This window comes from Myotis nattereri, assembly GCF_964212035.1.
Source record: "Myotis nattereri genome assembly, chromosome: 4".
Taxonomy (NCBI): domain Eukaryota; kingdom Metazoa; phylum Chordata; class Mammalia; order Chiroptera; family Vespertilionidae; genus Myotis; species Myotis nattereri.
In genome coordinates this window covers 50,797,515-50,814,649 of record NC_138079.1, presented here as the reverse complement: position 1 = coordinate 50,814,649, position 17,135 = coordinate 50,797,515, and the positions used below count along the sequence as shown (strand labels likewise).

Sequence of the window (17,135 nt, the reverse complement as noted above, 5' to 3'; positions counted from 1 at the left end):
AAGAGGAAATTCTCAAAGTAAACCTTGTTCTAATTACTGATGAACGAAAGTCCCATGAAATACATGTGTTTTAGGTAAGTGGAAAAGAGAAAAGAGAGCAGAAATACCATTCCTTGTTTAAGTCAAAGCTAATGGGAAAAAATAGAAAGAAGGAAAAGCTGACTTTACCCCTCACCGGCATCCTTTTGCTGAGAAGAAACATACACAACAAAATGGACAAATTAAAAGTTAAATTTCCAATGCTATGATTACTCTAATCCCGGGGATTTTATTTCAACTGCCCTCAAGCCTTTGTTCAAAAGTGACCTTCGCCATCAGGCCTCTCTTGACCACACTATTTAAAATTACACTGTCTTTCCTTCTAACACATGTGATTCCCCCATCCCTACTTTTATTTTCTTTTTTGAAAACAGAATTTACCACCATCTAAGATGCTCTATAATTTGCTTATTTATCATGTCCAAATGAGTTCCCTGAAAAAATAAAGTCAACAGATTTGCCTTTCCAGATCATACCACAAATAGCTTTTGAATGATTAGAGTTTATTATAAAAACATGCTTAGATTTTCCTCAATTTTAGCTTCTAACGTCTGAGTTGTAACACATGTTAGGTCATCAATTTAACCTTTCTAATTTCCACAAGTGTTCACTGAACACCTTCACTAAAGCAAAGCACCGAGACCATGCCTCAAAAGACCTTCGAAGCACAGGCTGTGAGATCAGCACACCTCCCTTCCCCCAAAGAATAATTGCACTGTTTTATGTTTTCTTTTTGCAAAGTGGGATCTGTTTCCATAAAATCTTTAAAAGTGTACCTACAATAAATTCAGTCTCTCTAATTCAGATTCTAAAATATGGATTGTGTTGAAATTACTTGACATTTTTGTTCTAAATAACCTAAACAGTTTGATACACACACACACACACACACACACACACACACACACACCATATTCAAAGGCTGTTAAATCGCGTTGTTTACCCATATCTTCAGAAAAAAAAATCACTTCTACTATCGTGGTAAACAACCTGCTTCCCTGTTTATAATGGTCTGGCCCTCTAGCAACTTCAGCGCAAAATTATAGCTAATTTGCCTACAAACATCAGGTGGTCATAATTATCTGGCGTGTGTGTGTGTGTGTGTGTGTGTGTGTGTGTGTGTGCGCCTAAGCGACCATTATGACCAAACGACCAGATCGACTTGAATGACCAGTTGACCGGTTGCTATGACGCACACTGACGACCACAGGTCAGACGCTCAACACAGGAGCTGTCCCCCAGTGGTCAGTCCACTCCCACAGTGGGAGCACCGCTCAGCCAGAAGCCGGGCTCACAGCTGATAAGCGTAGCTGCGGTGGCGGGAGACTCTCCTGCCTCAGTGGCAGTGCTCGCAGCAGCGGCGGCAGGTGCAGTGGGGCCAAGAGGAGCGGCAGCAAAGCTGCACCTGGCCCCGGCTGGGGCTCCTCCCTGGCTGCCCGCCTCTTCGGCACTGCTACATCGCCCCGAGGGGTCCTGGATTGTGAGAGGATGCAGGCCAGGTTGAGGGACCTCACCTGTGCACGAATCTGTGCACCAGGCCTCTAGTTTAAAATAATAATGAAATCCAAGTTGTAATTGGATGTCCCTAGTTTTAAGCACCTTATGAAATTATTTATAAGTGTCATACTAATTTAAACAATTATTATTCTTTTCAATACTTTTTATTTGAATCAAATTAGTATAGGTTATTATTTAAAACTGTGTTTTCAGAATACAGTTTTAACACCCCAAATTCCATTCTTAAGGTCTGATTCAATTCTCAGTAGCCCTTAATATATACTCCCCTTGCTCCACCCCACACACTTTACTATGGACATTCTCACTTCTCATTCTCATCCTCTGCTTATGATGTACTCTCCATCTTATCCAAAACCTTCTCTGCTTTTATAGGACCAGTTCATTCCACCTGCCTACTCTAATCACAATAGACTACCAGACTTCCCTATTTTTTAAAAGTGGCATAGCACTTACTATTGAACATTTATAATAAGCCAAATATTGTCCTTTCTAAAAGGAGAGTGCCCAAGGATAAAGCCAGAGACACATATGATGCAATAAAACGTGACAGATATGGATTAAATTATCAGAAAACACAGAGTCGAGATTGATTAATCCTGCTTGTGAAGTCAAAGAAATTTCCAAAGAGGAAACAGAAATGCTTTAACTCCATTGATTGCTATTCCCTAAAACATGTTCCATCATCTCAACTCTGCTTTGTTCTCTTCTTTCTTTTTTTTCTAGCCAGAATTGGTTTCTCATCTTCCTCTGTTGAAATCATGTCCATTTTTCAAGGCATACTTGAAATGTCAACTCTATCATAAATATATGGCCATTTATTTCAACTATAAACAACCCTTCCCTCCTCTTTATTTTTAAAACAGGATTTTATTAACCTAAGGATTGGTTTTCCTATAAACCTCAATTTCCCCAATTCTTAGATAAAATCAGCCTTAATTTTGTGGAAAACTGTCAACTCCTTAAAGGCAACAATTTGATCTTATTCTCTATTACAACTATTGAGATACATTTTAAAAAAAAGAAGCAAACATTGACTATCTCATATAGACCCTATGATGGATTTAAGCATAGGGTTGTTTAAAACTAGCTTAAAGAACTTATATGCACATATGCATAACCATGGACACAGAAAATAGTTTGGTGAAGGCCTGGGGAAGGGACAGGAGTGAGGAGGATAATGGGGAAAAAGAGGGGACATCTGTAATACTTTCAACAATAAAGATACATTTAAAAAACAGCTTTACTGAAGTATGATTAACAGACAGTAAATAGTACATAAAATGTATGATCTAATAAGCTTCGACACATATATACACCTGTGAAACCATCATCACAATCAAGATAATTAACACGAACATCAACCCTAAATGATCTTTGTAATACCTCCCAGCACCACTGCTTCTCATATCCCCAAGCAACCTGTTTTCTAACACTACACATAAGTTTGCATTTACTAGATTTTTATGTAATTGGAATCAGATGAATTCTTTTTTTCTCTAGTGTATTTCATTTGGCATCATTATTTTGAAAGTCATCGAAAATAATGTGTCACTAGTTCATTCTCTTTTTATTGTTGTGTAGTGTTCCAATTAGGTATCCTTTCACCTGCTGATGGATATTTGGGCTGTTACTGATTTTTGACTTTTACAAATAAAACTGTCATGAATATACAAGTCTTTGTATGCACATATGCTTTCATTTATACTGAGTAAATATCTAGGAGAGGAATGGCTGGATCATATGGTATGTATTTATTTTTAAAAATGGGTAAATTATTTTCCAAAATAATGTTTACAACATTTTACAGTCTTACCAGTAATGCATGAGTGTCCATTTCCTCCACATTCTCACTAAAACTGTTATGGTGAGTTAGTTTTTGTTTTCTTAACAACCAAAAGTTTATTTGGAAAGTTACAGAGGTAGAAGGAGTGAACCATGATGAGTTAGTTCTTAAGATTTTAACCTGCGTAATAGGTACACAGTAGTTCCTTATGGTGGTTTTAATTTACATTTACCTAATCAGTAATGATGTTGACAATTTTTTCATGCTTATTTGCAATCCATATCTCTTCTTTGAAGAAATGCCTTTTTAAATCTTTTGCTCACTTTTAAAATTGGGTTGTTCTACATTTCAATCCAATGATGAGTTTGTTTTGCATTCATCATACAAGTCTTTCACCAGATATTTGATTTGTAAACATTTTTTTCCAGCTGTGGCTTGTTTTCTATTTCTCTTTCTTTTAAAATGTTGTTTTTAATTAATGTACTTTGAGAGAGAGAGAGAGAGAGAGAGAGAGAGAGAGAGAGAGAGAGAGAGAGAAATAGAAACATCAATTTGTTGTTCCACTATTATACATTCATTGGTCAATGTTTGTATGTGCCCTGACCAAGGATTGAACCCACAATCTGGTGTACTGGGATGACAATCTAACCAACTGAGCAACCCTGCCAGGGCCTAATTCTCTTAACAATGTCTTTTGAAGAACACCAGTTTCTTAACATCGATTAAAACCAATTGGGTTGGATTATACATTTTTGACCTCTTATAGATTATATTTTTGGAATCATATCTAAGACAATTTTGCCTAGCCCAAATTGACATGATTTTCTAGAAGTTTTATAGTTTAAGGTTTAAAAATAAGGTTTGTGATTGACTTTTAGTTATTTTGAATATGATGAAACTACAGTCCAAAGCTTTTTGTTTGTTTTGCATGTGACTATCCAATTTTTCTAATATCTTTTCTATTGGAAAGACTACCCTTTCTCTAATGAATTACCTACCCATAATTACATATATTGTATATGCCTTCATATATGGGGATCAATTTCTGGACTCTCTAATCAGTTTCACTGAATGTGTTTATATCAATACCACATCATCTTGGTTATTGTAGCCATAATTCTTGAAAACAGGTAGTGTCAGGCTCAAATTCATAAATTCATTGTTCTTTTTCAAAGTTGATTTGGTTACCTCAAGTCATTGGCATTTTTATATGAATTTTAGAATCAAGCAGCTGATTTCTACACTGAAAAAAAAAAAGACTGCTGGGGTTTCTTTTCTGGGACAGTGTTGAATCCTAATCTAACGAGGATTGACATATTAACTCTTATATCTATCTCATGAATACAGTTTACCTTTCCATTTATTTGGAGTTTTTTTCCCCTATTTCTCTTAGGTGTGTTTTGTAGTTGTCCATGTATAGGTCTTTCAGATATTAAAAAATATATATATACCTAAGTATTTATATTTTCACTGTTATTGTAACTGATATTTCATTAAATTTTAATTTTTGTTTGTTCATTGCAAATATATAGAAATACAATTGATTTTTGGATATTGCTCTTGTATCCTGCACACTTATAGAACACGCTTAATAGTTTGAGTAGCTCTTTTGTAGAAAACATTTATTTTCTACAAAAAGGATCATGCCATCTCTGAATAAAGGATCTTTTACTTATCTATATAATAAAGAGCCAGGTTCGTAACGACTGTTATGACCAAAGGCTCGACGAGACCAGAAGTCAGTGCTGGGCTGCGGGTGCCCCAACCCAGCACTGACTGCCTAGGGGGCTGCAGATCAGGCCTGGAGAGAGGCCTGCAGAGAGAGAGAGGCAGGGTCTGATCCGTAGCCTCTGTGGCAGCCATTGATCAGAACTTGCCTCTCTTTCTCTCCTGGCCTGGCCAAGAGCCACACCTCCATTTCTCTCCAGGCCTCCTCTGGGGCTGCTGATCAGCCCCGTCTTTATGATCAAGCCCCATTGATAGGCCCAGAGACACTAACTGGCATAGAAACTGACCAATCAGAACCAAATCTGGGTGAATGTAAGGAGCCAATGGCTGCCTAGGAGGCAGAGCTTTTGACACTGACTGGCATAGAAACTGACCAATCAGAACCAAATTGGCCAGTGGAGGAGGGCAGTTGGGGGTGAGATCAGGCTTGCAGGGGAGGGCAGTTGGGGGCAAGATCAGGCCAGCAAAGGAGGGCAGTTAGGTGTGATCAGGCAGGCAGAGGCAGTTGGGGGTGAGATCAGGCCGGCAGGGGAGAGCAGTTAGGGGTGATCAGGCAGGCAGGCAGAGGCAGTAAGGAGAGATCAGGCAGGCAGAGGCAGATAGGGGCAATCAGGCAGGCAGAGAGGTTAGGGGCAATCAGGCAGGCAGGCAGGTGAGTGGTTAGGAGCTAGCGGTACCAGATTGTGAGAGGGGTGTCTGACCCCTGTGGGATCGGGCCTAAACCGGCAGTCAGGCATCCCCTGAGGGGTCCCCGATTGAAGTGGGTGCAGGTTGCGCTGAGGGGACCCTCTCCCGTGCACAAATTTCATGCACCGGGCCTCTAGTCCTATATAATAAAAGGCTAATATGCAAATCGACCAAATGGTGGAACGACCAGTCGCTATAACCTTCACTGACCACCAGGGGGCAGACGCTCAATGCAGGTCAGTTTGCTCCCACATGGTGAGAGCCCCTCAGCTAGCTCACAGCTGGCAAGCGCAGCAGCAGTGACAGGAGCCTCTCCTACCTCCTGCTGCGGGTGGGCAGTAAGGAGCGAGGGGTCCCGGACTGCAAGAGGGATATCTGACTTCCGACTTAGGCCCGGTCCCCCCAGTAGGTAGGTAGATAAATAGAGGTAGATAGATGTAGACATAGTGTACACACACGCACAATATTGAAAAGAGGTGATGAAAATGAACACTCTTGCCTGGTTTCTGACCTTAGGAAAAAATATTTAGATTTTTTCTATTAAGTATTTTTTATGGACTGAACTGTGTCCTCCCAAAATTCATATGTTGAAATTCTAATTTTTTTTTATTTTTTTTTTAAATATATTCCATTGATTTTCCACAGAGAGGAAGGGAGAGAGATAGAGAGCTAGAAACATCGATGAGAGAGAAACATCGATCAGCTGCCTCCTGCACATCTCCCACTGGGGATGTGCCCGCAACCCAGGTACATGCCCTTGACCGGAATCGAACCCGGGACCCCTCAGTCCGCAAGCCGATGCTCTATCCACTGAGCCAAACCGGTTTTGGCAATTCTAATTTCTAGTACCTCAAAATGTAATTGTATTTGAAAAATGAGAGCATTAGAGAGATAATGAAGTTACAATGATGTTCTTATAAGAAAAGAAAATTTTGGATGGAAATATTCACCCACACAGTAGAAAGATCACATGAAGACAAAGGGAGAAGACAGACATCTACAAAGCAAGGACCAAGGCCTCAAAATGAAACCAACCGTGCCAACACCTTTGATTTTCATTTTAAATAATTTATATTGCTGTATGTTCACATTTTTTATTTTTCCTTCTGCTTTTCTAATCTGCTCTTAATCCCATCCAGTGTATTTTTCATCTCATGAATTATAGTTATGATTTCTAAAAATTTGATTTAGTGCATTTTAATAATTTCCATGATTCTACTCAACTGTTTGAACACATGGAATTCAGATATAATAAATGTATTATTGTCCTCGTCTGCCAATTCTAACATCTGTAAAAGTTCAGTATTAGTTGACTTATTGATTTACTCTTCTACGTATGCCAAATTTTCTTACTTTTTGCCTTTTATCATATAATTTTTTAATAATACCAGACATTTTGATTTTATCTCTTTGGGTGTTGGATATTTGTATTCATATAAATATTTTTGAGCTTTTTAGGATGCCCTTGGAAGCAGTTTGATCTTTTTAATTCTTGATGTTAAGATTTATTAGGCAGAACTATTGTGCTCAGGCCAATTATTCCTTAGTACTGAGGAAAGTTCTCTCTTGCTTGTGATGCTTGAGATTTTTTAGTCTAACTAATGGGGACAGACAGTGTTATTGGCCCTATGTAAGCACCTGGCATTGTATTATTTTATCCTTTTGGGTGATTCTTTCCCTGGCCTTGAGTACGTTCCTCACACACATGGACCAATCAGCACTCAGCTGAATACTGAGAGCCCTCTGGAGTTTTCTCCTTTCCAGTAAGTACTCCGTCCTACAAACTCCAGCCACTTTGGTTTTCTCAGACTCTCACCTTGTCTCCTCAGTTCTGCTGGTCTGCTGGGCTCCACCTACATTCTCCCTCCTTGTGCCAGCACCTGGAAAAAGCTTATGAGGCACTACTCCAGGGCAACTGTTAAGCTCGCCTTGCTTGTTTCCCACACCACAAGGATCCCTCTCCTTCACTGCCTGATGTCCAGTCTGTTGAAAATTGTTGTTTTATACATTTTTCCATTTTTCATTTGTTTCAAAGTTGAGGGTAAATCTGGTTGCTGTTATTGCACCTTGGCTTGAAGCAGAATGTAGAAGATATGTAATAACTTTTGGACCTTGTTAATAGTGTTCTATATTTTTCTTTAGTTGAAATATTTACTATTATTTTGGTGCTCTGTCCTGAACTAAAATGCACTGGTATCTAAATGATCCATATACAGTATTTTTTTTAAAATATATTTTATTGATTTTTTACAGAGAGGAAGAGAGAGAGAGATAGAGAGTTAGAAACATCGATGAGAGAAAAACATCGATCAGCTGCCTCCTGCACATCCCCCACTGGGGAAGTGCCCACAACCCAGGTACATGCCCTTGACCGGAATCGAACTCGGGACCTTTCAGTCCGCAGGCCGATGCTCTATCCACTGAGCCAAACCGGTTTCGGCCATATACAGTATTTTTATAGCTAACATTTTCTAATCCACTTAGCTTCTCTTGACCACTGAAATTTCAGCTAATAAGGTATTTTAAACATAAGTTCCAATGATAAAAGCAAACTATTTTAAGTTACTAAAAAATCACAATACATTGAGCTCTAAATATTTCTGCTACATATAAATCATTTACATATGCAAAATCCCTTTCAATAGAAAATAGTGTATATCATTAAGCTGATGCTAAAGACAAAGACACCTTCGCAAGCTGCTGATGCACAGACCACTGTGTCATGGCCGATGATAATGGTATTCACAACTGTAATGACATTTCCATGCCGCTAATGCATTCTGTGGTGAGACTTAACCTTATCAGCATTAGCTATGCAACTTTTAAAATTACTTGAAGAATCCCTTAAAATTATCTGAAGACCTTTGACAAAAAATTAAAAATAAAACATCAATACAGCCCTAGCTGGTTTGGTTCAGTGGATAGAGCATCAGCCTGTGGACTAAAGGGTCCTGGGTTCGATTCCAGTCAAGGGCATATACCTCGGTTGCAGGCTCCTCCCCAGCCTGGGCCCTGGTCAGGGCTCATGCAGAAGGCAACCAATCGATGTGTTTCTTTCACATCGATGTTTCTCTCTGTCTTTCCTTCTCTCTTCCATTCTCTCTAAAAAAAAAAAAAATTCAATGGGAAAATATCCTTGGGTGAGGATTAAAAAAACAAAACAAAACAAAAACATCCATACAACTTAGTGATCATCTTTAATTCCTTATGCAATAGAGTAGAAACCAGAAATAAAAAAGTAACTCTAAGGAAAGGCTATCAATTTTTTTCTGCTTAACTCTGCTCACTAGATATTGCTTAGAGCATGTTCCTACAAACAGGCACTTGTAATAATGCCATACTTCATTTACTGTATCTTTTCTTCATTACTTTGCGATCACATAGTATGTTCATCACTTTTCTTTTTCTGGGCTAGCATCTTTTTCACTGGTATTTTTATCATATCCCTTAAAAGAATGTTTAAGTGTCAGGTATATTCTGTAAATACCAAATCTTAATTTTCAATATTATTAAACTATTATTAAAAACATCTTACTAAACATAACTATTTTCACCAAGTTTACACAGCTATTCCTCCCCCCCCACCCCCACCCCCACGCCCCCCACACACACACATTGTTTAGAAGACTTTAAATATTTTTGGATAGTCCTCCTGTGGTCTTCATATCAAGGAATATAAATACGTTCTGCTCATTTCTTTCTCTCTCTTTCTCTCTTCTTCCCTTCCTCCCTCTATCCTTGTCTCTCTCTCTCTCTCTCTCTCTCTCTCTCTCTCTCTCTCTCTTCCATTCATCTTAAACAAATCCCAACTCCCTATAGTTTATACTTCCTTTGGCTATTCTATAATTTTTTACACCAAAGACCTAATTGCTAAACTAAATATACCTCTGAATGTCTTAGGTGTGGCAGGGAGCTGTGTTAGGGCTTTAGGCAATAGTTTTTGGCAACTACTGAATGTTAGAAACCAGTCTAAACAGGTTTTTATCATTATTACATTTTTATAGTTGCCATAGTAAAAATACAGTATAAAAATCAATATATTTACAGTTCTCAAAGACACAGTCTGTAAATGTCCTGTCTTTGGTGCATCCTTGTGCTGGCTGTTGTAACACAGGGCATGTATCTCCTACTTATGCTACATGTTGCTGTCAGAACATTAAGCATGTTGCTATCTCACCACATCTAACAACTAAAATATATAAACATTCTCCATTAAGTAAATCAGTAGCTATTAATCAGAGTCAGAAGCAGGTGGAGATTGGGAGTGTCCACTTAGATTACATATGCGCACAGTCACATTAAGTTATTTGTTTTAGCATGTCACTTAAAATAAGTCAATCAAAAGTTGTCAATTATCACTTAAAAGAAACCTAAACCTCATGTCAATACACATTTCAATTTTTATTCTAGCTAATCTTTGGTAAAGTAGATTGCTTGGGATATCTGACACCCACAGATAAAAGATAATTTAAAAGGTCTTTTAAAAGATAATAGTAGGAATTACACTCGCCCAAATGTTTTTAAACAGTAATTTCCTCTCTGAAAAACAGATCTATAACACCAAGACTAGTACTTTTCATCTGGTACATAGCCAAAGAGGTATTTTATTTTTATCAGTAATAATAATAATAATTACCATTTAATGAATGGTTATTATGTGCCAGGTATTGTGTTAAATGCCCTACAAGATATTATTTCATCTTATCCCTAAATAACCCAAACCATTTAGAGATCAATGCCTTCATTTTATAGGAGAAAAAAGGTTTAATAAAATTTTTGCAGTTTAGAAAAGAAGCCACCTGATACACAGACACCTGATATATTTTGTTATTAAAATTTAACCTCAGCTTAAAACTTAGTTGCCTTACTATTTGTTAAAATATCAAAAGTACGTTTTAATTACTGTTGATAATTATTTGAACACTCTTTTGGCAGAGTGAAAATTAAATGAGCATAGCCAAAACTTTATTGACATTTTAAAAATTAAACACATTTCTATGTCTTTAAGAAGTAGTTTTTATCTTTTATCTAGATTTTAACAAATAAAAAATGCAGTAAATTTCCTACAACCATTACCATACTCTTTCTCTGTTATGTTATTCTTTGTACAGTTCCCCTTTTATTTTATTTTTATTTATTTTTCGAAAAACTTTTTTATTGATTTCAGAGAGGAAGGGAGAGGGAGAGATAGTTAGAAACATCAATGATGAGAGAGAATCACTGACTGGCTACCTCCTGCATGCCCCCTACTGGGGATTGAGCCAGCAACCCAGGCATGTGCCCTTGACCAGAATCGAACCTGGGTCCCTCCAGTCCACAGGCCCATGCTCTATCCACTGAGCTAAACCAGCTAGGGCTGCCCTTTTCCCCTTTTAGAACTATTCAAGAAAATTATGTTAAAACAACTATTATAAAGGAAAAGTACTCAGTATTTTCATGGCTAATTAGTTTCAAATGATATCTGTACTTCAAATCCAATCAAGTAGCTAAATTTTTTATATGCAACTTTTTAATTTTTTCACTTAAATTGTTATTAATTAACAGTGGGGGGCAAGTTGCACTGACTTTATCTGTAATTCCACAGAGGTCATTGGATTCCCTGGTAGCAAAGGCTGAGAGCAACAGCAGGATATCTGAAAAAATGGCATGACTGAATCAGTTCTGAAGAGGGACGTACACACAGAGCATGCGACCCTCTGGAAGGAGCTGGGCACCCAGAATCCATAGTGGAGGCCATTTGAGGTATGGCAGCTTATATAATCTAATCAGCCAGCCCATAAGGATTAAAGGACTGACCCATTGCCTATAGGGAACTTGAGAAGCTCAGTATAGTATGAGCAAGCTGAGTTCTTCTATCATACATTATAAATCTATGATGAAAATAAAATTGACAACGGACATTTTATTCAAATCAAAGAGCACGCGGGTGTGCCTAAATTTCCGCACTGCACCACTCATCCAATGAGGCTGTGCGCTGGACACTAAAAGCAAAGCTCATTGCATAATGGAATGAAGGGAAGGGCCAGATTGTAGAATTTGGGCTAGCATATTTTACTATTTCATAAGATCTTTGGAAGAAACTCAGGCTACAAATGCAGATTTTATCTCAGAGTTGTCATAAGAATCTGCAAGTATTTTTTTTTTATTGATTTTAGAGCGCAAGAGAGAGAGAAGCATTGATTTGTTGCTCACTTGTTTATGCATTCATTGATTTATTCTTGTATGTACCCTAACCGGAGATTGAATCCACAACCTTAGCATATGGGGATGACGCTCAAACCAACTGAGCTTTCCGGCCAGGGCCTTCCAAAGATATTTAATATTTGAAAATAAAAGGCTCTGAGAGGCTCAACTTTTCAGATACCCCAGACACCTCATGAAATAAACAAAAATAATAATATGGACTAGTGATTAAGATCACGAGTTCTGAGCCAAAACGCTTAATTTACATTTTGACTTTATTCCTAATTAGTTGTCTGAATTTTGGAAAATTACTTTTCTGTGCCTTTTATCTTGTCTCAAATAAAGATGATAAACATAGTATCTAGCTCATAGGGTTATTGTGAAGATTAAAAATAATAATAAGTGTAAATTTTTTATTCTAAATATTGGTCACAAAGTAGGCCTAGGTAATTTTTTAAGCTAAGTATAATTATTTGCATGAAACTAGATAGGTTGATAAACAGCTAGCAACTGAAGACTAGATTTATTCTCAACTGGGAAATAAATGAGAAGTCAATAAAATTATATTTAAAGAAATAGAGGATTCTGTGGTATAAATGACATCACAGTTTCTCGATTTTGATCACTTGGAACTGTCTTAATTTTGTTGTTGAAGTGGAAACATGAGGATGTTTATGAATTGTCAAGGGTCTTCATCAGGGGTCCTCAAACTTTTTAAACAGGGGGCCAGTTCACTGTCCCTCAGACCGTTGGAGGGCCGGACTATAGTTTAAAAAAAAACAAACTATGAACAAATTCCTATGCACACTGCACATATCTTATTTTGAAGTAAAAAAACAAAATGGGAACAAATACAATATTTGTATTTGCATGTGGCCCGCGGGCCGTAGTTTGAGGACCCCTGATCTTCATTATCTGGGAAGGTCAGTTAAAACAAAACCAAAATCTGTGCAAAAAATAAACTAGATCCTCCAAAATGATTCAGTATTCCTAGAATTGTAGAAGTGGGCATATGAATGCTAGAACTTTCCTAAAATATTGAGTATTGTGGGTATATTGGACAATGTTTTGACCCAAACGAGGAGGGAAGTAATTAACATTTATTAAGTTCATAAGGTATGGTAGGTTTTCTGCGGTTTCTGTAGATATGTTATTTCATTTTAATTTTTAAAACAGCCCATTAAGATTATTATCCCTGTGTGATAGCTAAGGAAACAGAAACCCAGAGGTCTTAGAACTAACAGACTTGGGTTAGGCTTACCTGACCACTAACTCAATTCTCTTTTTGCTGTTGCCTGATGCCATTATGCTGTTTCATGACAAGTGCTGAAGTCAGGAAAAGGCTTCCATTAGTTCTTTGAATGTGGAGACAGAATTGAGATTTGTCACATGGCTTTCAAGGCTATTTCCATTAATACCAGTGTTCCAGATTATTTCTCAAAGCTGGAGACTTTCACAAATGATTAAAACTATTTTTTTTAACGAATAAGTTTTACTAAACTGCTTTTTTATATTTTATGCTAATACTAAAATTTATATTCTTGAACTGATAAAATGGGTGACAACAGTAATCAACAGAAAATCAAATGCCTCTATTTTAAGTTTTAAAAATGAAAAAATTGCACTACAGGTAATTTAGCAGGATATAGGAAATAAAATAAAAGAGGGCTATGTAAAAGAAAACAGGGCCAATCAACATAAACAGGTTAAGATCTGCATAAAAGCTCACTCCTGTATCTAAACGGTAGATATTTGAGGCGGTAATTTGGTAGTTTCCTATTATTATCTACACAGGCAGCTAACCTGAGTTCATGTCCCAGAGGAGAAAATGTGGGTCATAAAATACTCTTTAGGATAAGACAAGAACTTGTGGAAGCTGAATTGTACTTTGATCATATTACATATGTTGTATATCTACAGATCAGCCTCTGGCACTTCAAGTGTCCAGAATGCTCCAGACTTCAAAGTACCCACCGTTCAAACACACCCCAACCTTTCTCATGGCCCCACTTCAATCGCAAATGAAACTTAACACAAATGTACCAATCTTGAACAGAAAGTAGCAGTGTATTGAAATAAAAGGGCTTAGAGATAATAAATGGTAGCTCATGACTGTCTGATCAGAAGGAAAAGAGCATGCCAACTGCCTAATGATGTCTATAAACAGTCAGCTTTTTTGAGCTACAGTGAAGATTGTCTGGAGAAGTGGCCAAAACCAAAAGAATGGCAGAGAGAAAACAGATGGAAGTGGATGTGGGGGCAGCAGAAATGAAGGCACTATCTGGGCAATAAAGACATCCAGCACTAAAAGCAGACAGAGGTCATTTTTAAAGGTTCAGTGTAGATTGGCAAATATCAATCTTGGTATAATGGAGTTTGGGATATCCATAGAAAATCTTCATTAATTTTAAGTCTGGGTAGAAATATCAACCTCAATCTTTTTAAAAATATATATATTTTTTATTTCATAGATAAAGGCAGAGAGAGAGAGAGAGAGAGAGAGAGAGAGAGAGAGAGAGAGAGAGAGAGAGAGAGGAGAGAAAATCATCTATCAGCCAGCTCTTGCACGCCCTTTACTGAGGACAGAGCCCCAAACCCAAGCATATGGCCCGGATCAGGAATTGAACCATGACCTACTGATTCATAGGTCGATGCTCAATCACTGAGCCACACTGGATGGGCTCAACCTTAATCTTCAGAAAAAATTCCTACTTTAATAATGACAAATAACACAGTTTTATCAATATTACCATCAAATTACAGCTTGCTTTATAGGATTTTCATGTCAGGAAGGTAAACCAACAAATCATTAGACAACTACAAGTATGGTCAGTACAAAGAAGGAGAGAATTCAACAAGAGACTCATACTGCTTTGAATATTGTCACCCCAGAATTCATGTTCGCCTAGAATCTCAAACGTTGACTTTATTTGGAAATAGGATTTGTGCAGATGTAATTAGTTTAGATATGGTCATACTGGTGTAGGTGGTCCCTAAATCGAATGACTGTTACCCTTATAAGAAGGCCATGTGGAGAAACATACATATACATACAAGAAAGAGGATCATGTGATGATGGAAGAGGCAGAGATTGGAGTAATGCCTCAGAAAGCCAAGATTCACCAAGGACTGTGGGCAACCACCAAAAACTATGGAGAGACAAGGAAGGGTTCTGAGCCTTTAGAGGGAACATGGCCCCTCTGACACCTTAATTCAGACACCTAGTCTCCAGAACTGTGAAAGGATACATTTTGAAATTTTTAAGCTGTCCAGGTGTAGTGCTTTGTTACAGCCGCCCTAGGAAATGAATGCAGGCTCCACCTTAAATGGGAAGGTCATGGGAGACCTCTGAAAATGACAGTCAAGTAAATGTGAGAAGAGATGTTTTGTAGGCCAAGGAACCACAGTCCCAGAATAGAGAAGAGTTTGTCAGGTTCAAGAAGCTGTATGATTTTGAAACAGGAATTTTTAGGGATGAAAAAGACAGATTTAGGAAATTTTAGAAATTAAGGGGACCATGACAGAAGCACAGGGCTGCAGAGCAGCAGAAGGTATATTTCTATAGACTAGGGGAGCTGAAAATTTGCAACAGGTACATTTCCATAGATGAGGGAGCTGGAAACAGCAGAAGGTCTATATTTACAAAATAAAGGGAAGGGAACCCCTCATTCAAAGGGAATAAGAAAACAATAAGGGAGGAAGGGAGGAAAAACCTCACAGGTCCCATGTGCGGTTGGACCTTTGAGCTCAGGAGTTACTATAGTAACCAGTCCAAGGAAATAGTGACCAATCAGAGGGAATATCAAGGCACAAAGATCTACAGCCTTTATAAACCATGGAAACAGACTCAGTGGGACTCTTTCCCCCTCCCCACGTGAGAGTCTGTATTTGTTCGTTAACAAATTTCCACCTTTGCTATACCACCTTCCGTCAATGGATTCATTCTCGACTCCACCGGACAAAAAGCCTGGGAGCCATCCTGCCCAGGGGAACGCCATATGTTCCACTCCAAAAATTCCGTTTCAATTTGTCTGAGGTCATTAGGCCAGGAAGTAGCAGAATTGGCACTTGGTTCCAAGTCTTCGGATTCGAGGGGTGAAAGCTTTCATACTATGCCCTAGAGCCCGGAAGATCTCACAACAACCGACTGACTAATCAACCAACCAACCTACTGACCCACCCATCATTGTTCAATGTTTTTGGTAAGTGAAGCATGGCTACAGATAGGCATTGCAGATATTGCTGAGAATGGACATTTTCATAGGAAACAGGAGAAGGCAAGTGTTACAGAGCTACTGTGATCTTCCCTCCTAGCCAAAGCAAAGACGTGTGAAGACCAGCTTAACAGTCTCCAAGTGTTGGTGACTATTTGTAGCTCCTACTTGGAGAAGGGGTGGAAAAGCCTTCCTGGATGCAGAAGCTCTTTCTTATTCAAAATCTCCCCAACGACAACCATTGTGACAACCTTCCTAAAATATTCATCATATCTCTGGCCTAAAAAAGCTGCAAGGCTCACCTTTTCCTACACAAACTCTGGCTGTAATAGCATAAGCTGAAATCAGCCTCCAGACAGGTTTTGTTTGATCTGCTTAGGATTTAAAATCCAGATATTTCATGCAATAGTTCAGGGATTCAATTTTTCTTGAAAAGAAGTCCTTGTCATAGAGAATGATTAGTCATAGTTTGATAACGGCTTCCACTTAAAAGAGAATGCATTGCCCTGGCCTATGTGGCTCAGTTGGTTGGAGCACCATCTCATGCCCAGGAAAGTTGTGGATTTGATTCCAGGTTAGGACATATACCTGAGTTGCAGGTTCAATCCCCAGACTGCAGACTTAAGGAATCAATGTTTCTCTCTTACATTGATGTTTTTCTCTGTCTCTGCCTCTTTCCTTCTCTCCTTCCCTCCCTCTCTCCCTTCCACCCTTTCTGAGTATCAATGGAAAACTATTCTTGGGTGAGGATTAACAAAAGAAAAAAAATGGATTAAATGCTCCAATGAAAAAACATAGGGTGGCTGAATGGATAAGAAAATAAGACCCTGACATATGCTGTCTACAAGAGACTCACTTCAGATCGAAAGACACACACAGCCTGAAAATACAGAGGCAGGCAAAGATATTTCATGAAAATGGAAACAAACAAAAAGGTTGGGCTGGCAATACTAATACTAGAAAAAAATAGCCTTTAAAACAAT

The 17,135-nt window shown here is 38.2% G+C and overlaps 1 protein-coding gene across 1 annotated transcript in view; it reads right to left on the bottom strand.

Moving 5' to 3' along the window:
• Positions 1-17,135, bottom strand: part of ADGRV1 (adhesion G protein-coupled receptor V1) — a 459,909-nt gene that overhangs the window by 161,371 nt on the left and 281,403 nt on the right. The gene's annotated exons all lie outside the window — the stretch shown is intronic.